Consider the following 22,957-nt stretch of genomic DNA (forward strand, 5'->3'; position numbering starts at 1 on the left):
TATTGGGCTTCTATTCTAGTCCCTTTAAAGTTTAAAGAGTAGTCCAATAAATAGGTGAAGGTTTAAAGATAAGACAGCCTGAGGATCAGCCATGCCAGCGGGAGCAGATGTTTCCAGTGGCTCAGCTTGTGCAGCTAGGTTTAAAAGGGGCTGCAGGAGAAGCTGGTCCCAGGATCTGCTCTGCTGTGAGGAGCAATCTTCTAGCAACGGCCCAGCAGATTATGGTACTGGCTTGTCCTGTAGCCTGGTTTAAACCAGCCCCAGGAGCAGGTTAGGGTTTTTTCTTTCCCCCCCAATTTTAATTTCCCCCAAAATCCCTGATCCAAGTACTGTACTGGTATTGAGATCTGGCATTTTTTGGAAATCCAATTTTCCCTCAAATCTAAAGGAACCAAACAGGAAAATACCATTTTAAAAAATGTACACCCTGAAAACTGTTGTGTTCCTTTGTATACAAGTGTTGTAAACTCCTAATTATGTTTGCGTTGCAATAACATTGTGTAATTTGTTGTAAGTTGGGAGTCCACTGTCCTTGGTTATTCAGCTTTCTCATGAGAACAGGCAGTGCGCACTGCGTCCACGTGGAAATAAAGGAGTACGTGATCCCAGAACTTATAGCTGAAAGGCCTCAAAATCCCTTGTTTATGTTGGAAATGCTGCTGTGTATTAATCCTGCAGGACAGATCCTCAAATCAATGTCTGAACATTTGGTCTCCAAAAAACAAAGGCCTGACATGACCCAAAGGAAACATAAATACACTGCGTGCTCTCCGTTAGTTCTGTCCATCAGTGGAAAGTGGTGGATGGACATGGATCCTGACCATGTTACCCTCCCCTCAGCAGTCCCTTCTGAACAGGTAAAATCTACTTCTTGTATTAGAGGAGCTGGTTCTGGTGGAAAAAGAAGGCATATTGTTCCCGTCCCTCTCCTCTATGCAGTCATCTGGCCTGTATGGCCTGACCCTCACGGACATCGATTTTCCCATCGTCAGACTGTTGGGGTCAAGGGAACATGGGAAAGAGCCCTAATCCTTGCACCTGCAGATTGTGGGATTCAACCTGGAACTCTACACAGGTAAGTGGGCAGGTATACTTTGTTAGGCTTTTCTAAAAACTAAATCTCATTTGTTACCACCTTGAGTTTCTCATCGCTAAACATGCAGAATGTGTGTGTTTCAAACAGCCTAAGTGTTACCCAATGGTGCTGTGTTTCCAGACTTCTTAATTACTGACTAGCCTCACACAGCATCCAGCCGTAACCAACAAGCCACAGAGCAGCTCACCTGTGGCACAGTAAATGTTTTGCCCTTGAAGCCCCTGTCAGCCACCTGGCTTGTTCCAACGTATGACCGGGAGACTGTGCTGGGTTTGGGGGCTCACATTTATATTAAAGAGCCTGTTTGGTGTAGTGGTTAGGAGTGCAGACTTCTAATCTGGCATGCCGAGTTTGATTTTGCACTCTCCCACATGGAGCCAGCTGGGTGATCTTGGGCTCGCCACGGCGCTGATAAAGCTGTTCTGACCGGGCAGTGATATCAGGGCTCTCTCAGCCTCACCCACCCCACAGGGTGTCTGTTGTGGGAAGGGGAAAGGGAAGGAGATTGTACGCTGCTTTGAGACACCTTTGGGTAGAGAAAAGCAGCAGATAAGAACCAACTTCTCTTCTTCTTTAGTAATATCAGGGCTCTCTCAGCCCCACCTCCCTCACAGGGTGTCTGTTGTGGGGAGAGGAAAGGGAAGGCGATCGTAAGCCCCTTTGAGACTCCTTTGGGTAGAGAAAAGCGGCATATAAGAACCAACTCTTCTTCTTCTATCTGAGGCAGAGTTAGAACTGTGTGAGTCTACATGTTTACATGTTTCCCTGTTGGGTAACACGTATTATTCACAGTCGCATGATGACGATCTTAAGAAAATGCAGCTGACAAATGCTGAAATCCACGAGTAGAATGAGTGCTGCCTTCACCGTAGGAGAAAGATCATCTCCTCGCCAAAGTTCTTCTGTTAGCAGTTTGTTCCTTTCAATCTGCCACACATCAATTTCTGTCAAGGGCAATTTCCCTCACGACTACCTGATAAAGGGGGCAGGCTTCTGAAAGAAATGCATACTTAATAAGGCCGCACACTTACATGGTTCCCCCTTGCGCATTGCAAAATCAGGATTAGTCAATGGAGCTTTCAAAGTAGCCGACACGAAAATTGGCAAGGTCTGGGGACATCTGTTTGCCGCAACTTTATTTAGACCCTTGGACATTCCCTGGAGGTATGGCATATGGGCAGCTCTGCAGGACCACACCAGGCCAAATGCAGACGGAAGGGAACGCAGACAGCCATGCAAAGGGTTTAAAATGGGAAACATCTTTTTGTGGCGGGGTGGATGGTAGGGGCTGCTCCAACAGGTGTGTGTGTGTGTATAAATATAATTGGGAACTTATTTTAACAAGGTTTCTGTTACACTGGGACGCAACTGCTGGCACACTCCCCCCCTCCCAGCTGGATGGGTATTTTAGTGAAAGTCAGACAGGATAACCTCACCATGACCCCCAGTCTGGCACACAGCCACCTGGGAGAATTCTGAAGGTCTGTCCCTTGGCCCTGCATTGATTAGATTTCTTCCCATAATGCTGCCACTGTTTTTGCTCAGGAAGCCTTGCTGAGGACGGAATCGAGAATAAAGGCAGATAGAGGAAATAAAAGCCGATCTCCATGTGAAAATGAGCCATAAAATTAACAAGATTCTTAACATCAAGGTAGTTCTCTATTCAGTCCCAAACCAGAAACTTGGAAGCATGAGAAAGGGTGAAGGGAGGTGGGTGGGTGTGGACCCTAACCACTAATAAAGAAAGACCCTGATTCAAATGGTCAATGCCAACCATTTATAAGCGCACAAACCGGGCAGTTAAGTTCTCAGAATGAAATTAGTTTCTTGTATACACTGGCAGGCTACATTTATGTGCTGCCACACATTTTCTGTGTATTTAGCACAGACAAGATGCATTTAACGCAATCCTGTCATTATTTTCTCCAGCCACACGTGAGCTGCATTTTAAACTGGGAGACTAGCACAGGGAGACTGCTTTCCACCGAAAATCACCGTATCGGGCTGCTCTCAAGCTGCTGAGAGAAAGTGTGAGTACCCACCAGTATTCTCCAGAGAAGATGAAGGTAGGTTGGTAGAATAATTTCCTGTGGAAAAACAGAGAAGAGGAGCTGTATTTTCGTACTGCACTTTTCACTACCCAAAGGAGTCTCAAAGCAACATACAATCACTTTTCCTTCCTCTCCCCATTGACAGGTAGGTGAGGCTGAGAGAGCTCTGAGAGAACTGTGACTGGCCCAAGATCTCATTTGTCTCAAAGCACCTTACGATTGCCTTCCCTTCCTCCCCTCACAACAGACACCCTGTGAGGTAGGTGGGGCTGAGAGACCTCAGAGAGAAACTATGACTGGCCCAAGGTCCCTGGGATGGCTGCATGTGGGGAAGGAGTGGGGAATCAAACTTGGTTCTCCCAATTAGGGGCCTCTGCTCTTAACTACTGCACCAAGCTGGCTCTCATGAACACAGAAAAAAAATGCTACCCCCCCCCTACTGTTCCAAGACTTCACTGAAGAAAATAATAAGTAGGCTACACAGTTTTAGGTGGGTAGCCATGTTGGTCTGTCGTGGTTGAGAAGTCCTGAGTCCAGTGTCCCTTTAAAGACCAACAGGATTTCCAGAGTGTAAGCTTTTATTTGTTTGTTTGTTTATTCATCTCCCTTCCTAAGATCTGAGGAATCAGAGGAAGAAACTGATTTTATTGGTGTTAACAGATTTTTCAACAGTGCTGTCTCTTGAATCTTCTAACCTCAAACTGGTAATGAAAAAGACTGTGTGCTGCCTACACAGCACCATACACACTGCTAACAACAAGGAATTAAAGCATATTCAAAGCCGAAAGTCATTCCAGTCCCTTGATACATCTTCGTCCCCTCTACCTCTTCTCAGCAGCACCTGTCCCTTTGCTACAGACGTAACTGGGATCAGGGCAGCACGTTCACCCAACAACACAAGTGAGAATTTGGTCTAAAGGACCAAATTCCTTCCTTTAGATGTAATACAATTCAGTTTCTTGTACTTTGTCCCCCATGCACATGCTTGCACATTCAACTCTTGTTCAGCCACTGCTTTAAGGGCCAAAGATTTCCCTCCAGGATGAGTCACACCTTAATACAAGCTGATATAGTTTGGCTGTCACCTAGACAGAGATTCAGGCTGTGTGCCAGTGTGCAACCAGCATATACAGCTGTTGCCACGCTGTGGGTCAGTCGATGCACAGAGAGATGGATGTAAACTGCTTTCTTGACATCTGCACAGCTTCTGGGGCAAGGGAAGAAGCTGCTCAGTTGATGCTGCATAATTTTCCATCTGTCAGTTTTATTTTGCTATGAAACCCTGGATAGTGCTGAGGCTCCATCAATACAATCAGCCCATATCTAGTTGGAAGTCTTATTTCAGATCGTTAAGTTTACAGACCCAATAAATATCTCAAGCACATTGCATTCCCCCCCCCTAGTTTGGTGTAGTGGTTAGGAGTGCAGATGCCAGGTTCAATTCTGCACTCCCCCACATGCAGCCAGCTGGGTAACCTTGGGCTGATAAAGCTGTTCTGACCACGCAGTAATATCAGGGCTCTTTCAGCCCCACTGACCTCATAGGGTGTCTGTTGTGGGGAGAGGAAAGGGAAGGGGACTGTAAGCCTCTTTGAGAATCCTTCGGGTAGAGAAAAGCGGCATATAAGAACCAACTCCTCCTCCTCCTCCTTCTCTTCCTCTTCCTCTTCTTCTTCTTCCTTCTTCTTCCTCCTCCAATCACTACGTCACTTATGGGAGACATAGAAACGTCACTTTTTTCAAGCTTCTTCTCTCCCCGCTCTGGGTAAATTCTCCCCCCCCCCCCCGGCCTTCTCGAACGGACCTTACAACCCTAGTCCGCTCCACCTGCAGGCAGGATTGTTCTTTTGTACCGAACAACCCCCAAAGCTTGGAAGATCTCAGATGGCCAGTCAGAATAGGCCCTCTCTCGCCATGTGATTCTCAAGAGCAGGCTGTATGGAAAAACACGCTGGTCTGGAGAAAATCTTAGACAAAGAGGCTGCGAATAATCCTCCCAGAAAACGACGGCTGGTTTCGTGTGTCTGCTCCGCTCAGGCGGACTCTGAAAGAGAAATGAGCGAGAGGCCTCCCTGTTGCGTTCGCCTCTCTTTAGCATCACGAGTGCCAGCAGAAAAGAACAGTTGGTGGCAGCCGCCCAAGCCCGACTCCTCAAGTTCTGAGCCTGGTCTTCTTCCAGACACACTGTTAAAGCTGCCTCTTTAAAGGCAGCCAGTCAGCAACAATAAAAAGGCTAAACAAAACATGCCAATTCCATATTCCTACTGAAATCTCTTCCATGCCACACTGTTTACTTTCTTTCTTTTTTTCTCACAGTCTTCATTAGTCATCCTTTGGCTACAAAATGGTGGCAGGAGCAAAGCAGACATCTGAGAACTGCTTCATTAAAGAGCTGGACGGAAACAGGAGAAAAGTACATCAAAGAAGAGCCCACCATAGCAAGACTGTGTGGAACTTGGCCAGTTTGGTCTGTGCCATTCCTTTTTAAGAAGTCTAATCCTGTCTACCATCACTCCTTCGTGCCTCTCTCTACTTATCTGGGCAGTGGGAATAGGAGTAGCTTTGCGTATGATGTGAGCCGGATGGATTTCCATTTAAGTGCTCATATGAAATCTTCTTGATATCAATGATGCATTTGGGATCTCTGGATAACAGTTTCATGTGCTGTTCTGATGTTCCATGTAAACCGCCCTGAGCCTCCGGGGAGGGTGGTATATAAATATAATAAATAAATAAGGGAGCACCAAGTCGGCCTGTTAACATCACCCTAACCAATGGACTGCTACTTGCGTAGACTTATTCCAATCTAAATTCACTGAAATCTTTGAACTGAAGTAACTGTGCAAGGCTGCCATACATAATTGGCTGCCATACATAATTAGCTGGTTCGTTTCCAGTCCTGCAGCCTTTTGGTCTCCTCTCCACCATTTACCACTAGGTTTGTCAACTCCAGGGGATAGCAGGAGATCTCTTGGGATTACAACCAATCTCCAGGCAACAGAGATCAGTTCGGCTGGAGAAAATGGCCACTTTGGAAGGTGGACTCTAAGCATTATACCCCACTGGAATCTCTTCCCTTTCCTCTCCAAACCCCACCCCTCCTTAGGATCTACCCCCCAAATCTGGCAACTCTAGTTACCACCCTCTCAGGCACTTACGTCATACTCTCTTATGTCATACTCATTGCTTGATTTAAATTTTGACAAAATTAGTCCGACATTACAATCCTGCACACAAAACAGTATAAACTGAAAATGCACACAGTAAGGGAAGCATTAAACTAAATTCACTCCTAGCTACCAGGTTCCTAATATTTAATAATGTAAACAAGCAGAAGGATCCCAAACAGTCAGTTCTTTGAAAAGCCGGAAAAGCACATGCTCCTAATTAAACTATATATACAAGTCAAAATTCAGGGTTAAATTTTCAGCTGTTTTGTATCACTTCTGCGGGTGGATTGCAGAATATAAGTGTACTGTTTAAAAATGTGTGGATGGGGTAAGAGATTATCTACTATCCCACGTTTTTAAAAACATTTCGGTTGAAAGAGAGGAAGGTAGATTTATCTAAAGACTTGCAAATGTGGCGAACAGGCAATCGGTAAAAATACTGGATTATTAGGATCTGTGACATTCTGGCATCCACCCACCCACCCACCCACCCACCCACCCACTCACTCACTCACTCACTCACTCACTCACTCACTCACTCACTCACTCACTCACTCACTCACTCACTCACATTATTAAATGTGTATACTGCCGCTCCCAGACTAGCCGGTTCGTGGCGGTTCACAACATAAATAAAACATCCATTCATAAAAACACAACTATTTAAAACATCACAACATACAATACCCCAAAATATACATGAAAACGACAAGATGGTGGATTAATACAAGAGCTTTTATCAACCTCATATGCAACCTCATGCACAGCTAAAAATTGCCCCTGCCTAGTTGTTGTCGTTGTTTTTTTTTTGGGGGGGGGACAGGTACATATTATTTTTAGAAGGATGTGTGTGTTACACAACAGGCAGGGGTGGGAAGTGCTTGCGTGGCAGTGGGGCTATGGGAGAAAGTGCCAGTCCTACCCTCTCTAATTGTGGAGATTTCCGTACACCATCCATATCCCAGGAAGCACTCCTCAAAGAACTCCAACTCCTGAATGGCCGCTTGGCCCTCCCGAAGTACACAATCTGCTCCTGTGTGTTTATAAAGTACCAGATTCCTTTAGACCAGGGGGCGTCAAACTGTGGCCCTCCAGATGTCCATGGACTACAATTCCCATGAGCCCCTGTAAATGCTAGCAGGGGTTCATGGGAATTGTAGTCCATGGACATCTGGAGAGCCGCAGTTTGACTGCTTTAGACAGTCAGTTTGGAACATTCTTCCTCCCTCCACAATTGCTGCTGGTCCCCATCCCCAGGAATGTTATGGTGGCAGGTGGGGAAATTGTGCGCAGTTCTCTCAAAATCCAAAGCCTTGGCCAGGCCTCAAACATCCACAAGACACTCCAGACTTGCCTGTCACCTCTTAGCCTCTCCGTTTCAACATTATGCTTACAGCTACGCCTTTGTTTTTCTCAGGAAACCCCCTTGGCATGCCATCCGCAGAAGAGTTGCGTTACAAAGAAGGACTGCGGATAAGCAGAACTGACATGGGATGTCAGGATGGATCGGTTTTGCTACTTTTCGTTGAAAAGGCCCTGGCTCTGGTTGAAGCCAGATGCACTTCTGGTCGAGGGCATATGCACAAGTCTGACCAACAGTTATAGATACCATGAGCATGTAGCAATATGTCACTTCCACGGTCATCAGATATTTGGATTGCTTGCTATGTTTTGAACACAGTAATTGTTTTAAAAAAGGAGTTAAATAGAAGTATGGGCATAAAGTATTAGTTTTGATCCAATTAATGTAACTTGCTTACCTATTCTCACATGGATCACATAATGGCTGTAGCTTGGCTCTACCTTGTTAGACTGGATATCGCAGCCCAGGACATGAAACGGTGGAAGGGAGGCAGAATAGAGCTAGCAGACATTCAGGTACTGCAAAGAGAAACGGTGAAGGAGAAGTTTATTTGGAATTTCTTCATTTTAGACCTTGGGGTTGGTCATTTGACCAACAAAATACTGGCTCAATATTTTTAAAGCATTAACACTATTCAAATGACAACAAACAAATGCAATCATCAGCAGGTTTGGTACACTAATTCCCCAAATTATTTATTTTGGGATTTGTATCCGGCCACTCGAGAGATTAGTGGTGGCTTACAATTATAAAATTTCATACATCAACAAGACCCCAATAACCTCCCTGACAAACCTTCCAAGATTGGGAGAAAAATACCCCCTACCTCCCAAGCAGAGTAGCCTAGGGATGGGGTGCAGAGGTGTAAATGCCCACCTTGAGGAGGGGCCATGTTGATCTTGGCTCTGGCCTCAACCCAGGACCTGGTGGAAGAGCTTCCTTTTCCAGGCCCTGCGGAACTGTGATCGCTCCATTAGGGTTCTGAGCTCCCCCAGGAGCTCATTCCACCAGGTCAGGGCCAGGACCGAAGAAGCCCTGGCCCTAGTAGAGGCCAGGCATACTTCCCTAGGGCCAGGAACTTCCAACAGGTTAGTACCATACATATTACTGCTTATCAAGAAATGCAAAAATAACTTCTAAAAATGGTAACAAAGCATGATAATATTAGGTAAGGTTTCTATGAATGCGAATGATTTGCTTGTTTTTCTCTTCTGCTTTTTATTCTGAAACACCAGAATCAACCAACAGTTATCATCTTTTAAAAACTAATACAAAAGTAAAACCACACCAAGTAATACACAAAAAGATGATTTCTAACGACGGATGTACAAAGCAGGCAGTATGCCAACTCTTTTAAACCCTTCACGGGAAATTACAGAGCAGACTGCTCAAATCACATGGTGGGGAGGAGACTATTTTTTTATCATATGACAAGAGCCAGGAGATCCAAGGATTGTCCGTCAGACAGGCAAGGTATGTTCAGAGGTAGTTGGCCATTACCTGCCTCCATGTCATGACCTCTAGTGGTCCGTGGAGGAATTTCCACCCAACTCCTTGGAGGTCTCCCATCCAAATACTAGCCAGGGTCAGCCCTGCTTAGCTGCCAAGATCTGATGGGACCGGTCTTGCCTTGGCTATCTGGGTCATGGCTTGGGGAGGAGACACTCCCAGGTTTCTCCTAAGGGGCCTCTGTTACTGAGTGCTGCTCACATTCCTGTTTGGAAATGCCTGCAACAAACTAAGTGTCCAAGAAGGAAATGTTTATCATGTTGAAAATTACACCTGAAGGACAAGCCTGTCCTGTCCTGGTGAGACACAACCAAATGAAATAGCCAAAGCTTATTCAATCTTGAAAGCTAAGCAAAGTCAGCCCTTGCTAGTATTTGGATGGCAGATCCTTCGGAGTGAGCCTTCGAGGAGGGTGATATATAAATACAATAAATAATAAATAGGTCACCCAGGAATACCTGGGTGGTGACACAGAGGAAGGCAAGGGCAAGTCAACTTTAATGATCTCTTTCTCTGAAAACTCCACAGGGTCGCCATAAGTCAGCTGGGTCTTGATGGCACTTTCAACTACCAATGAAGTTGAAAGAGAAGCTGCCATCAAAACACATTTCAGAGTGTAGCTGCCAAGCCTCTCCTAGGCAACATACAAGAATATCAGCAGAGCTTTAAGGACTCTGAAGAACCCTTCCTGTGGGCCTTATCCAGCATCTCGACCCCTTTTTCTTTCTCAAATACTTTCATGGGGTTGTTTGTAAGAATAAGATGCTATATACAACAAGCTCCTTGGAGGAAAACACAATTAACAGTAAATATATAAGTGAAAAGATAAGTGTGTGGTTTTAGAATGACATAAACACAGAAAAACCACGACCCACTTTTGTTCAATTACAACTGATGATATCCTGGAAACAGACTCCTATCAATTTTCCTGCAAATTCCATTACGAAATGTGCTAAGAGCCAGCTGCACTTATGAGATCATTTCAGGGCAGATATGCCCCACTGGTCTTCAGCTGGTGAATCAGCTGGTGCCTTGACCCAAGGCAGGCTGTACCAGAAGCACTACCCAAATATTCTTTGTTTATGTGAATTTCTTTTTAAAAAGGAAGCAGTGAGAGGAAACCAGAGAAAGAGCAACCAGATACAAAAGAAACAGCTGGATAGAAGAAGGTATTTGGGGAGATGATGTTTTTCCATCTCTCAACAACAAATTGCACGTATCAAAATTCCTCTTCTATGCAATCAGCAATAAAGGTGGTCTTTACATTATTAGCCAGCGCAAAAACAGAAGAATTATTTTAAAAAATTGGAAATATGGCAAAATGTCAAACATGTGGGTTCCGTGCTAGAGGATAGAATTGAACAAAGATCTTGAGTCTGAAAAGCTTGAAGACTAGCCAATCTCCGTATGATGCTGCACTGGACTTTACTACCTGTCTGCATTAAATTACCCAAAGTATCATCTGCCACTTTTGCACGCCAATGCAGACCTCCGAGCTTAGATTGAAAAATGGGCTACAAAATTGCTCATGGAAAACACATGACCCATTATGTGTTGCACGGTGCTTGAGGTGACTTTCAAGATGAATCGTTCAGCAAATTTCAGATTTGTTAAAAACACTGGACCGGAGTGATTTAATTTTAAGATAGCTTTCAACATTACTCTAAATCAGGGGTACTTAAACTGCAGCCCTCCAGATGTCCATGGACTAAAATTCCTATGAGCCCCTGCCAGTGTTTGCTGGCAGGAGCTCATGGGGGATGTAGTCCATGGACATCAGGAGGGCCACAGTTTGACTACCTCTGCTTTAAAGTATCAATGAAAATAACCCCCATGAAATAAGTGGAATGACGATGGGATGAGGATGTATGGGATGAGGAGGGATGAGGATGGAGCCTGAAGTGCATAAGCCAGTCTTAAGCTGTGTCAAGGTATCCAAATCTATTTATATTTAGAGACCAAGCCTTCACTCATTGTATTTCTTAGGTGTGCATGTACAATGGCTTGCATTCACAACTAAGCATGTCAAGTGTGAATGCAACAAATGCATACTTCTAAAAACACAACACATCATACAAATGCATTCCTCTAATGCCCAGTCACCTCTGAAAGTCACCCAGTGATGATGCCCAGTTACTTTCTCTCAGTCTGATCCACCATTACAGGATGGTCCATCAACCCAAGAATTGATCCAGCATTCTAAGGACCACCTAGATCAAGTAAATGAACCATGTTTTAAAAGACTGGTTCTGCTTGGACTCCCTAATTCCATGTGAGCTTTCCCTATCAACTAATTACCCATTGGCATTCCCCGCACCTGCATCCCTGCTTTCTAAAGTGCGATGGTGTCGAGGGAGAAATAAGGTGCTTTTACATTGGCTTTTCATTATTTTATATGTTGCTGGAATGTTTATCAAATTGTTTTAATACTGTTGCTACCCACTTTGTATCCTGAGATGTTCATGAGAAAAGTGGGAATATGAATATTTAAAACAAATAAATATTCTGAAGGGTGTAGAGAAAGCAGATGGAAAACACTTTCCCTCTCATGACAGTAAAACTTGTGGTCACCCAATGAAACTCATGGGCAGCAGTCCCAGAAAGATAAAAGCAAGGCTTTCTTTATATAGCTTATGATTAGTTTAAGGAATTCATTGCTGCAAGATATGGCAATACCCAGTGCTTCAGATGATTCTTCTAAAAGTTTAGATACATTCATGGGAAAACAGGTATCTTGGTAGTTACTGGGCCTTAGAGGAAGTGTGTCACTGAATATCACAGGTTTGGGGACAAGCAATGGCAGGAAGGCTGCGACTCCATGTCCAGTTTGTGAACTTCCCCATTGGCCACAGGATGCTGGACTGGTTCACGTTTTAAGGAAATTCATCAGCTTCTACTCCTTGTCAAAAATGTGTACAGAATGTGAACAATAACGACAAGAGAGAAAAATATCCAAAGTGTTGGGAACTAATCCTGCTTGGAAGCCTTCTTCTTTGATCTGATACCTTTGCGTACCTACGGCCATACCACCATGAACACATCTAACCTCATCTGATACCTTTGCCTCCAACCTAAGATGCTTGGGGACTGGCTTCAATGACCCCAAGAAATTTCCACCTTTATTGTGCCTCTTTCATTAGCCAGCTTCCAACAGTTCATTGAAACTTAGTGGGACTAGAGATAGAACATCTAGAGGTGCCAGACTGCTGTCTGGATATTTGAGAACGTATCTTTAACTAAAGCGAGAGCCTAGGACAGAAGAATATTAATATTCCTTAGCGGTTCCTCAATGGAAGTGAATTGTCTCCAGGCAACCCTCTCGCGTCGGTGAGACATCAGAAGTTGGCGTCTGTGAGACAAATCCCAGTGGAGGGGAGGAACAAGTGATTTTGGGTATGAAGAAAAGACAGTCTGGAATTGGCTGGAAAGCAGGGTCACCATATGAACTCCCAAATAAGGAACACATTGTGATATTATAAGAAAATTGCTTATCAAATGTGTGTCATAACGTTAATACAACTTCAACTGCATACACTGTCCTTGCAAACAATTAAAGTCACTTTCTGCAGATATGGTGCATGTCTTCTATGAGTATTTCAAGTCATGCTTAATAAAGTAGGCTTCATTTATTTGTTTATTTGGAAGGGCAGTGTACATCAGAAAATCTAGAACAAAAATGATTTAAATAGTAAATAACATAGTAAGACATTTAAAAAACAGTATAGCCAATATCTATAGATTGCTCTCTATCAATACAACTTTTCCAGGTTAAAGTGTTTCTGTGGGGGCACTTATCGGGGGGGGGGGGGGAGGCCTTTATAGCCTTTATTGAGAGGCATCGTCATAAAGGTCAGGTGGAAAGCCTACTGTAAAACTGAAACAACTTGACAGGCAGAGTTTCTTTCTCTGATATGGGTCAGACCTCTGGAAGAGAATATTTGCATCAGCACATGCTCTACTTGTGTATTCGAAATCATTTATTTAATTCCCCATGTGAGCCAAAATATCCCCCAAAGAATAGAGATATCCTACACTAGATTTTGGTGTAATTCAGGGTTTACTGAAAAATCTGAAAATTATTTTGTCTTAATTAGCCCTTGACACAGAACTACAACCTGGTGGAATGGACTCCTGGAGCCTATCTGAGCCCTGTCGGAGCTAACACAGTTCCGCAGGGCTTGTAAGACGAAGCCTTCTGCCAGGCTTTGAAGAATTGTAAACAGCAACACTATGGGCCCTACCCTCCCACACAGTACCATCTATTGAAATCAGGGAAGATCCAGACCTTTGTTTGACGGGAGTAAAAGCAGAAACCGAATTGCAGAGAGGCTAAGATCGAGTACTCTCTACTGAACAGTCATTACCGTTACTTTAACTGTTTAAATTATTTAATTTTTATGTTTGTACAAAAAGTTGTACACTGCCCAGAGTTGGAATACTGAGATAGTTGGTCTAGAAATCAAACAAACAAGCATCTGTACATGCATGTACATTTCTTGCCATATTTTCTGCCACCCTGAAGTAAGTTAAAAACAATCCACGATTTTTTGACATTTTTTGACTCATAAATAGTATAGACCAGGGGTAGTCAAACTGCGGCCCTCCAGATGTCCATGGACTACAATTCCCATGAGCCCCTGCCAGCATTCGCTGGCAGGGGGCTCCTGGGAATTGTAGTCCATGGACATCTGGAGGGCCGCAGTTTGACTACCCCTGGTATAGACTAACAAAAATGCCTGTTGTAACCAGGAATACAACGGGCACTAGGCAACCCCCCCCCCCCCTGGCAGGCCAGCTGAGGCCTGCAAAGGTCTTGATGGGCTGTCTCAGGGTGGGTGGGGGGAGCGCTGGCAGGAACTCTGCTCCCCCCCCAAAAAAAAGATTCATTGAGGCTTGCAGGGGCCTTGGCGGGCCTTTTCGTGGCAGGGGAAAAGAACTGGCAGGGACCTCGCTCCTCCTCCTCCTGCCCCGGGCAGCCCTACCAAGGCCTGGCAAGGCCATGGACAGAGTTACCCTTGGCGGCAGGAGTGCTGGTAGAGACTGGCTTGACCTCTTCCCCCCGGGCACTGCTGCCGTGTATATTCGGTCATTAACAGCCAGTAAAGATAAACAATAGGGTATCTGATTCCAAAATTCCCATGATCCTTGACTCACACAAGCACGGAGAATGTTTGTGGAACCATTAACCAGGTCTACTGAAATTATTTTCTGTAAATGACTGCTACGGTTTCTCTAGCAAAAAGGCACTCCTTCCTGCTCATAGGCAGCATAGTTTCTTAGGTCCAGGAAAAGGAGAGAAAAGAGTTAACATCATTAATTTTGTAACATTGGAGCAGGTCCAGAGATGGGTGGCCTTTAAAAATGGCAATGTTGGCGCAGAACCTCAAGGATGTTAGAAGCAAAAGCCCACCTGACCCAGAGGAAACGGTTTGTCATCTTTTCTGCAGGGAGCATTTGCATAAATTCACTACTATCTGATTGCTCAACGGTGAATACCATCTTTGCCATGAAACTCCTGAAATATAGATAAGCAAAGAAGACGCCCTTTTGACAGCTTGTTCTGTCTGCTTTCACTTATGGACTCTGGAGATGCACTGACAAGAAATAACTTGTAAAGTTGGAGTACACACCCACCCAGGGCCCCTCCCCTTCCCATCCCCTCTAGGCCCATCATTGACCATTTGGGGGGGGGCGGTGGGCTGACATGAGCATATATAGTCATATCACCCAATAAATGTTTAATAATTTTTAAATATATATATATTAATTAACTTCCACCTATTCAGGAAGCTCCTCCAGGGCCATCAAGAAACCACAAAACCCTGGTTGATAAGGTCTGCTCTGATTTTAAAAAATTACTACTGCTAAATAACACTGACAAAGGGAGACATCAAGTGTGCTGCTTGTACAGACCGGACAGAGCCTTTGCATTTTCCAGGTTCTGGTCTGTGTGTGTAGTGGGGGACAATAATGTCACGTTGGCATTATGGCTGCAAGGTGGTGTCACTGAACGGATTGGCTTCCTTCCCTGTCTGAATCCTAATCCTGAATGGTAGTTACTGCTGCAATTGCAATGGATCCCAGTGGGGAACGGGTGCGCTCCCTTACTTACTTTTTTTCAGTTTCTCAGCTCGAAGAATGAAGGACACCAGCAGTGGCGTAAATGCCAGTGGAGTGAAAACTCTCTTGGAACGTAACACCGGCCTGTCAAGCATTAATTGACACATCCACTCACAGAGATTAAGATTTGCAGCCCCTACTCAGCATTTCAAATGTCACTTAATAATATCTTTAAGACTACAACGCCTATGCAAGCCAGATGATTTTGCTCACGCTCCCTCCATCTCTAGAAGTGTAACTACTGATACAAGAAGTGACAATTCTGGAAGGGCAGAAGAGCCTGCATGTGGTAATGGTAAATGTGGGCATACTTGTTTAAATGCCCTTCTTTACTAGAAGAGGGGGGGGAAATAAGATTTTCTGGCAGTCCATTGTTTGCATTTATTTCTTAGGAAGCGTAACTACTTCCACTTTCTAAAAATGGCATCTGCCGCTCATTTGGAGATAAAAATGGCTCTTAAAGACACCAAGCATAAGTTGATGGGCAACATCTGCCCTAGCTTTTCACTTATTCCCATGTGTGCTATTTGGTTTGAGATATCACCAACCCCAGATATCACCGGACGCTGTCATCTTATGGTTAACACTGCATCTGGCTGCAAAATTAATAATCAAGGCACTTATATGGTTCTGGTAAAGTTTAAATTCAGTTCCCTTCCAATGTACAGGGACCGCGGATGGACTCCCTTCCAAATAGTGTGATCCAACACAGCAGAGGCGAATGTATGACTACTGCAACGACGCAGATGGGGCTGATTGTGTGGGTCTCTTCCTTGCACCCTGCTACGGTGGTGGGCGCTGATCCGGTAGGAAGGACCCACATGATTAGTTCCATTATTCACAGAATGTGTAAGATAACATTGCAAGGGAAAGGGTGTCTAATTGTATACTGCTGTAGGATTAGTTTATTGGGATGCAATAAAATCAACATCCAGCATACAATAAAATATAAAAGAACAAGCTTCTTAAGAAGTAGTCATTTTATCCCATCTCCAAATAACTCTTTACATCTGCTGGTACACTCTTTTCTGGATTATACACTCCAACTGATGATCCCTTCTACTCTGTTCTTCATAGTTAAGTTCTTACAAATCAATGTCTGATCTTTTTAGTTCCTTTTCTAACGTGGTCTCGAAGCGCCACAGAAATGTATTGTCTCAGAAAACTTGTCAGGCCTTTTCCCCTTTGTAATAGTTCTTGGGACAGGCATTTAAACAAAGTATTGTAATTATCCTTTTAAAAAGCAGACACGGAGTATTAATAACAAGCATAAATGCTATCCCTTTTGGAACAAACTATAACTAAATATGGACTGGCCCAAATTTGCATTTTGTGGAAGAAATGTCATTCACCAGGAAATGTACATGGTTTACAGCATTTGAGCTTGATGTAAAAATTACATCTTTTCTAACAAAAAGCTGAAAATTAGTTAAAACTAAACAATGATTTTATGTGCCCATTACTGTAAATAAGATTACAGACACTGAGAACTGAAGATGATTCCTCCCTTTCTTCACACTGCAAGAACATTTTTTCTTTGATTAACGCACAGGCAATGAAGTCTGATTTCACTAGGAATTATCTCACTGCTTCAAGGAATATTGTCGTGAGACTGGATTTTAACAGTGGGCAACCAAGCCCAGCCACAGTCTATAGACCCCTGACAGGAGGGGCAGGAAGTAACTAACTGGGGAACCGGTTTCTTCCCTTGCTTTCCTACAGCATCATGCAACTCTCGGAATTTCCCCAGGTTTTCCCGACTATTTCTCAAACCTGCACGGCTGTAAAGTTTTAGTTAAGTTCACATTAAATCTTGGATGGATGCCACGTAGGTGGGGAAATTCAGATTATCCTACACCCACGGCAGCCATTTTCTTTGACGTTGTCCTCATGGTTGTAATTTCCTGACGGTATCCCAGGGGGCATCTTATTCTAAAACTCAGCAAACAAGTGTCAGTATGCGTGTAAGAGGTTCTCGTAAGTTACCTATACTATGAAATTATAGTGACATAATGATATTCAATTGCAACTGAAAATATCTCTCTGTCCCTTGTCCAGTGCTGCTGGAATCACCTGATTAGCCTTCCATTTAAAGCTCCCAGAATAGTTCCACTCCTTTTTCTCTTCCATGTGGCAGAGAAGGAGGCACAAACATGGATGTGTAAAGAACATCACCAGCACCTCTTCCCATACACCTCTCCTTCATGTGCCATATGGGAAAGGAGTGTATACAGCCAGCAGTTGCCTTTTCCAGGGAAAACAGTGTATTTTAGGCCGATTCCGCATGGTCGAAAAAGGCCAAGAGGGCAACCATATGGAAGTGGGTCAAATCTTCGATGCCATATGACTGCCACCAGGCTGCCACTCTCCTAGGCCTGGTGTGGATCAGGCTCAGAAGCCCTGGGATAAGGGAATGCTGAAGTTTCTGAGTTCCCTTAGCCCACTGCAGGGGCCAACAGGGCCTGTCCCACAGCAGGCTTGTGTCCTGCAGTGGCTGAGAGGTGGCAAACAATGCCCCGGTTGGCTTCATGGCCCTTTGCTATGCTGTGGAGCAGACTGGGGAATTTATTTTCATTTTGCAGGAAGGTGGGATTACGTTCCATGCAATCTCACTGTCCTGCAAAATGAAGACACCCCCCGGTGCCCTCCCATGCAGTGGAACCAATCTGCCACTGTTTTGTTTCCTGGGAGGACACATTTCAGCGGGACACTAGGTGACCCTTACCCAACTCAAGGCCCTGTGCAAAGTGTGACGCTATTACAACCAACATTGCACAGGATCATGCATACACACGCACACAGCTGCCAACCATCACAATCTACAATGTCAGTGGAGACTACCATGCATTATGTACACTCAACATGTTCCCCCATACTCTGAGATTGTTTGACTGTTACCCATTTTTCATAGAGGCTGGTAACACAGCAGAGAATCCCCTCAGCTGACAATATGGAAAACAAGGCTTTGCTGTTGCTTGTCAATTTCAAAAATAAATAAATAAAATAAAGAAGTCTGGTCAGTTTCAACATTGTATTTTTCTCCTTTGCCTGCATTCCTTTCTGTTCCCTTTCATTCAGTGAACTAACACTAAAATGCATATGTAAAACGTCAGTGATGAGGATTTAAATAAAAGGTGCTTGGTGGATGCTACCGCTCCACTGCAACAGCTCAATTGTGTAATTAAAAAAAAACTTTGGATGCCACCCCCACACATCACGAATGATGTTCCACCATCTTTAAACCGCCGGTGGCGCCACGGGCGCCACGGACTATATAATTCGTTAAGCCCCCTTGAGGTGGGCTTTGTCCGTGATGAGGAAGGGTCCAGATTGGACCCTTCCTCACGACAGACAATCGGAGGGACCAATTGGCAGGCGCGAAGCGCCTGCCGATTGGTCCCTCCAATTCCCAGCTCCAGCAACTCCAGTTCCCCCCGGCCTGACGCGGTGAGAGGCGCTCCGCGCCTCTCGCCGCATCAGGCCACCGACCCAGGGAGCCCCCGGCAGTCGCGCGAAGCGCGGGTGCCGGGGGTTCCCTGCCTGGCGGGCTGACGCGGCGAGAGGCGCAGAGCGCCTTTCGCCGCGTCAGGCCGCCGCCCGAGGGAGCCCCCAGCAGTCGCACGAAGCGCGGCTGTCGGGGATTCCCTGCCTGGCGGGCTGACGCGGCGAGAGGCGCGGAGCACCTCTCGCCGCGTCAGCCCGCCGCCGCCGGAAGATCGCCGCCGCCGACCAGCCTGCTGCTGCTGACCAGCCCGCCGCCGCAGCCGACGACTCAAGTAAGCACCTAGCGCCCGCTGCATTCCCCTGCAGCGGGCTTGCTTACTAGTGATTTATAATAGTGCCATTAAGACGGGCACAGATAAGACGGGCACAGAATCCGAAGTTAAGATTGGAAAGTCTGCAGTAAGATGTGCATGCATAAGAGAGGCCTAAGTCTCATAGCATGAGTCATCATATGGGTGTATAGTAGTAAATATGCATTTATCCCAGGAAAGAATGTCATGTCAGTGACAGTGACAAGCAATGCAGGGATGGGGCATATGGATGTCCTTTTCAGACCACTCAATGTAGCTGACACTGTACCAAGGACACATTTTTGCACCCCTGCATGGAAGTAGCCAGGAATGCCTACAAGAAATGAATGTAGTAATGTGAATCCTCAATTTTACTAAATTTCTAACTGTAAAAGCAGGATTGTGAGAAAGAATGCACAGAGGGAAAGAGGGTCCCTTCCACTGAAGGGGACTAAGAAAGTCAGAACTGTGAAAATGGCTTTTCCTGCTCAAGCACAATTTAACTTCCCTACATGAAGGGCCTGTACTAGAGGGACTAAAAAGATGGTACATGAAGTGAGGAGTAAACTACACAGATCCCTTCTACAGTTGCTTTCAATCTTTGTTTTAGGGAACATGGAAGGCCAACCAGGAAGGCTGCATTTACTTGTAGGGAGCAAGAGAGAGAGAGACAGAGAGACAGAGAAATAAAACTGGAAGGGAGGAAATAGTCCTATGCCGGAGTTCCTCTTATCTCAGTGACCTAGAAGCTACGTTTCCCTTGAGTTTTCCAGCCACGCAGTAATGGGTTTAAACTTCAAGTACAACGATATAGGCTAGATATCAGGAAAAAATTTTTTACAGTCAGAGTAGTTCAGCAGTGGAATAGGCTGCCTAAGGAGGTGGTGAGCTCCCCCTCACTGGCAGTCTTCAAGCAAAGGTTGGATACACACTTTTCTTGGATGCTTTAGGATGCTTAGGGCTAATCCTGCGTTGAGCAGGGGGTTGGACTAGATGGCCTGTATGGCCCCTTCCAACTCTATGATTCTATGAACTACCACAGTGCTATATCAGACAACTGCTTCTCCCGTCAAACATTCGAATCAGAGTCCAGTAACAGTTTAGAGACCAACAAGAATTGGGGGCTATATGCTTTTAAGAGTCAAAGCTCAAGACTTTCCCACTGCAAATTATGAAGCTTTCCATTTTGGCTAAACTCCGATTTCTTTCCTGTTAGATGAATACCTGATACCCTGTGTATTGCAGCTATAGGCCCTGACTAAGAAGTGAAATACATACCTTACTGTATACAAAAGTGAACATAACCAAAAATGTACTTATTTGGAAGTTTCAATTAAACAAATGAACTACCTGTCAAGTCTGTGTGCTCAGGAACATTATGGAATTTACATTTAAGAGAGAGGCAAATCACAAGCACAACTCAGCTGAAAAAGCAAATAAAATGCTGATGCTTTCCACACTCTTGGAGGGATACAATACAATACAAGCACTGCATTTCTGATTTAAAGTCGCTGCCTAGTCAAAGCCAAGTCTACTTATGTCCTATTTACTTCATTGTGCTTAATTTTCTTCCAATGAACTCAACAGGCTTTAAAGTGTCTCGTTTGTTGCCCTGCCCTGGATGGCCCAAGCTAGCCGAAATCTCATCAGACCTCAATAGCTAAGCAGGGTTAGTATCTGGACAGGAGACCACCAAGGAATACCTGGGTCACTATGCAATGACAGGCAATGGCAAACCGCCTCTGAATGTCTCGTGCCTTGAAAGATCCTATGAGGCTGCCGTAGGTTGGCTGTGACTTGACTTGGGTTAGATCGTGCACTTTTAACTAAAAACATCCACAGAGATTTGACAGTGGCAAATTTAAGATAGTATTCCAAGAGCTCCAACAACTCAACTCGCACTGAGAATAAGCTGCAATCTTAACCGAACTGCACAAAAAGTAAACCCTACTGATGCGAGCAGGGTTCCTTCTGAGTAAATTCACCAAGAATCACACTGCATGCCATCAAAGAGAAGGTGGTTTGCTTTGTAGCTTTTCAAAAATGGAAGGAAGTTTTATAATTATGCCCCTCTCTTTCGCTCCCAAAGCCAACATCGTGTTGCAATGAAATGGCAAATGCATGCGACCAAAGGGAAAGCCAGTACTGTACCTTGAACTCCAGTCTCTCTGCCTGTCTCCATGCTCTACTTTCCCTGAGATGGTTCCTTAAGTTATAAAAGCACACCGAGGTGCATTACAGGCTGCGTAGCTGAAATGTCTTCCGGAAGGAGGATGCAAATCTAAACTGCCACCCACAGAGCTTCCCCCAGTCCGGTACCCCCCCCCTTCAGTGACAGTGAGATGGACTTCCACAAATAGCCAGAAAGTTATATTAAGAGAGTGTCTGATGTCCTGCCAAGGTCTTTGATAGTCTTCCAGAGTCCAGAGGTCAGATACTGTTTATTTCGAGGGAAGATGTGGGTGCTTTGTAAACTATTTGATATGCAACACTGTACTGTACGAGGCAGCATCTGAGAACAGAGTATATAAAAACAAAAGTAAGGTACCCCTTGCCAGCATTTGATTAAACGAGTGAGAGGTGGATGGGCATGGACTTCTGCAACATAATTCTAATACAGGTTTTTATAGTGATTTATTGATTTTCATTCTGATTCTTCCTGTGCTGGAAGCGACTTATGTAAGGAAAGCTCATAAAACAGAGAAAAAGAAACTCTGTGTTTATCATTCACATGCGCATGTGCATGAGGTAGGCAATGCTGCCTCCTAAGCAGCACCAATCCTGCACCCCAGTTGTAGTACTGCACTCACAATAGACACTGCAAAAATATGTTTGTGTGTGTGTGTATTCGAAGACACTATTGCTTTAGATAGATATTCCAATTTTTGGATGAATTCCCTTTAGCTACCATTTTTCAGTATGTTGAATATAGGTATTTTGATATACAAAATGCATGTAAGATGCTCGGTGTCAAAATGCATGTTTTTGAGGTGCATATATTATATTAGTTGCAGATACAGTCATTTTTCCTGCAACTGAATTTTTTTTGGGGGGGGGGATGGAACCAAACTGATAAAACAGTTGATAAAGACCCCTGTGCTTTGTAAACTATTTGATATGCAACACTGATATGCAACACAACACAGAAAAGTACAAGTGATGATAAACAAATGAAATATTTCTCCCCAACACCTCCTTCAATACATTTGAAGGTCTTTGGAGCACTGTCTGTAAGGTACAATACAAATTACTACTGTTGAGATACATTTATATTCAAGATTTTATGCTTTAATCTGTTTCTCAAATAATTTGTTAGTTTTACCACTGCTGCACAGTCAGTGTTGCATACCTTGCCATTACTGCATACCTGCGATCACTTTTAGCAAACAGGTAATATAACAAAAATACTAAAAGGAAAATAATTATATATCACATAGCAGAAAATAGAAAGTGCAGTGAAACTAACTTCTGTTGGGATACATTTATATTGAGCATTTTACATTTAAACCCAATTCTCATTTTACTTCTTCACTGCAATGCATTGGTATATACTAGTATTTTAAATAACATTTCATTCTAAGTTTGTTTAAACTACATTTCATTCTAGGTTTATTTTCCAGCTGCAGTTGTTTTGCAAGATAGAGTCTTTCTTTTCACATTCTTGTTTGAGAGTGATAAAACCAAATTTGTAGTAAATAAATAAATAAATAATTATTTTTTCAAAATCTGTAATAAATTGGAGGAAACGATAAATCCAGAAAACTGTCTTTATTGTGGATCCAGGACAAATATGTTTTATTTCTATTTATTTATTTAAATACTTTATCCACCAGAGGTTCCAGAAGCCATTTAAA

At 44.1% G+C, this 22,957-nt stretch overlaps 1 long non-coding RNA gene across 3 annotated transcripts in view; it reads right to left on the reverse strand.

Annotated features, from left to right (window-relative positions):
- The window catches only part of LOC143823624 (uncharacterized), a 92,744-nt gene that overhangs the window by 20,009 nt on the left and 49,778 nt on the right, over positions 1-22,957 (reverse strand). For all 3 annotated transcript variants that reach the window (XR_013226532.1, XR_013226531.1, XR_013226530.1), the window contains one exon: positions 8,078-8,198. This is a non-coding gene — a long non-coding RNA (uncharacterized LOC143823624). The remainder of the gene's footprint in view (positions 1-8,077; positions 8,199-22,957) is intronic.

Source organism: Paroedura picta, chromosome 14, assembly GCF_049243985.1.
Source record: "Paroedura picta isolate Pp20150507F chromosome 14, Ppicta_v3.0, whole genome shotgun sequence".
Classification (NCBI taxonomy): domain Eukaryota; kingdom Metazoa; phylum Chordata; class Lepidosauria; order Squamata; family Gekkonidae; genus Paroedura; species Paroedura picta.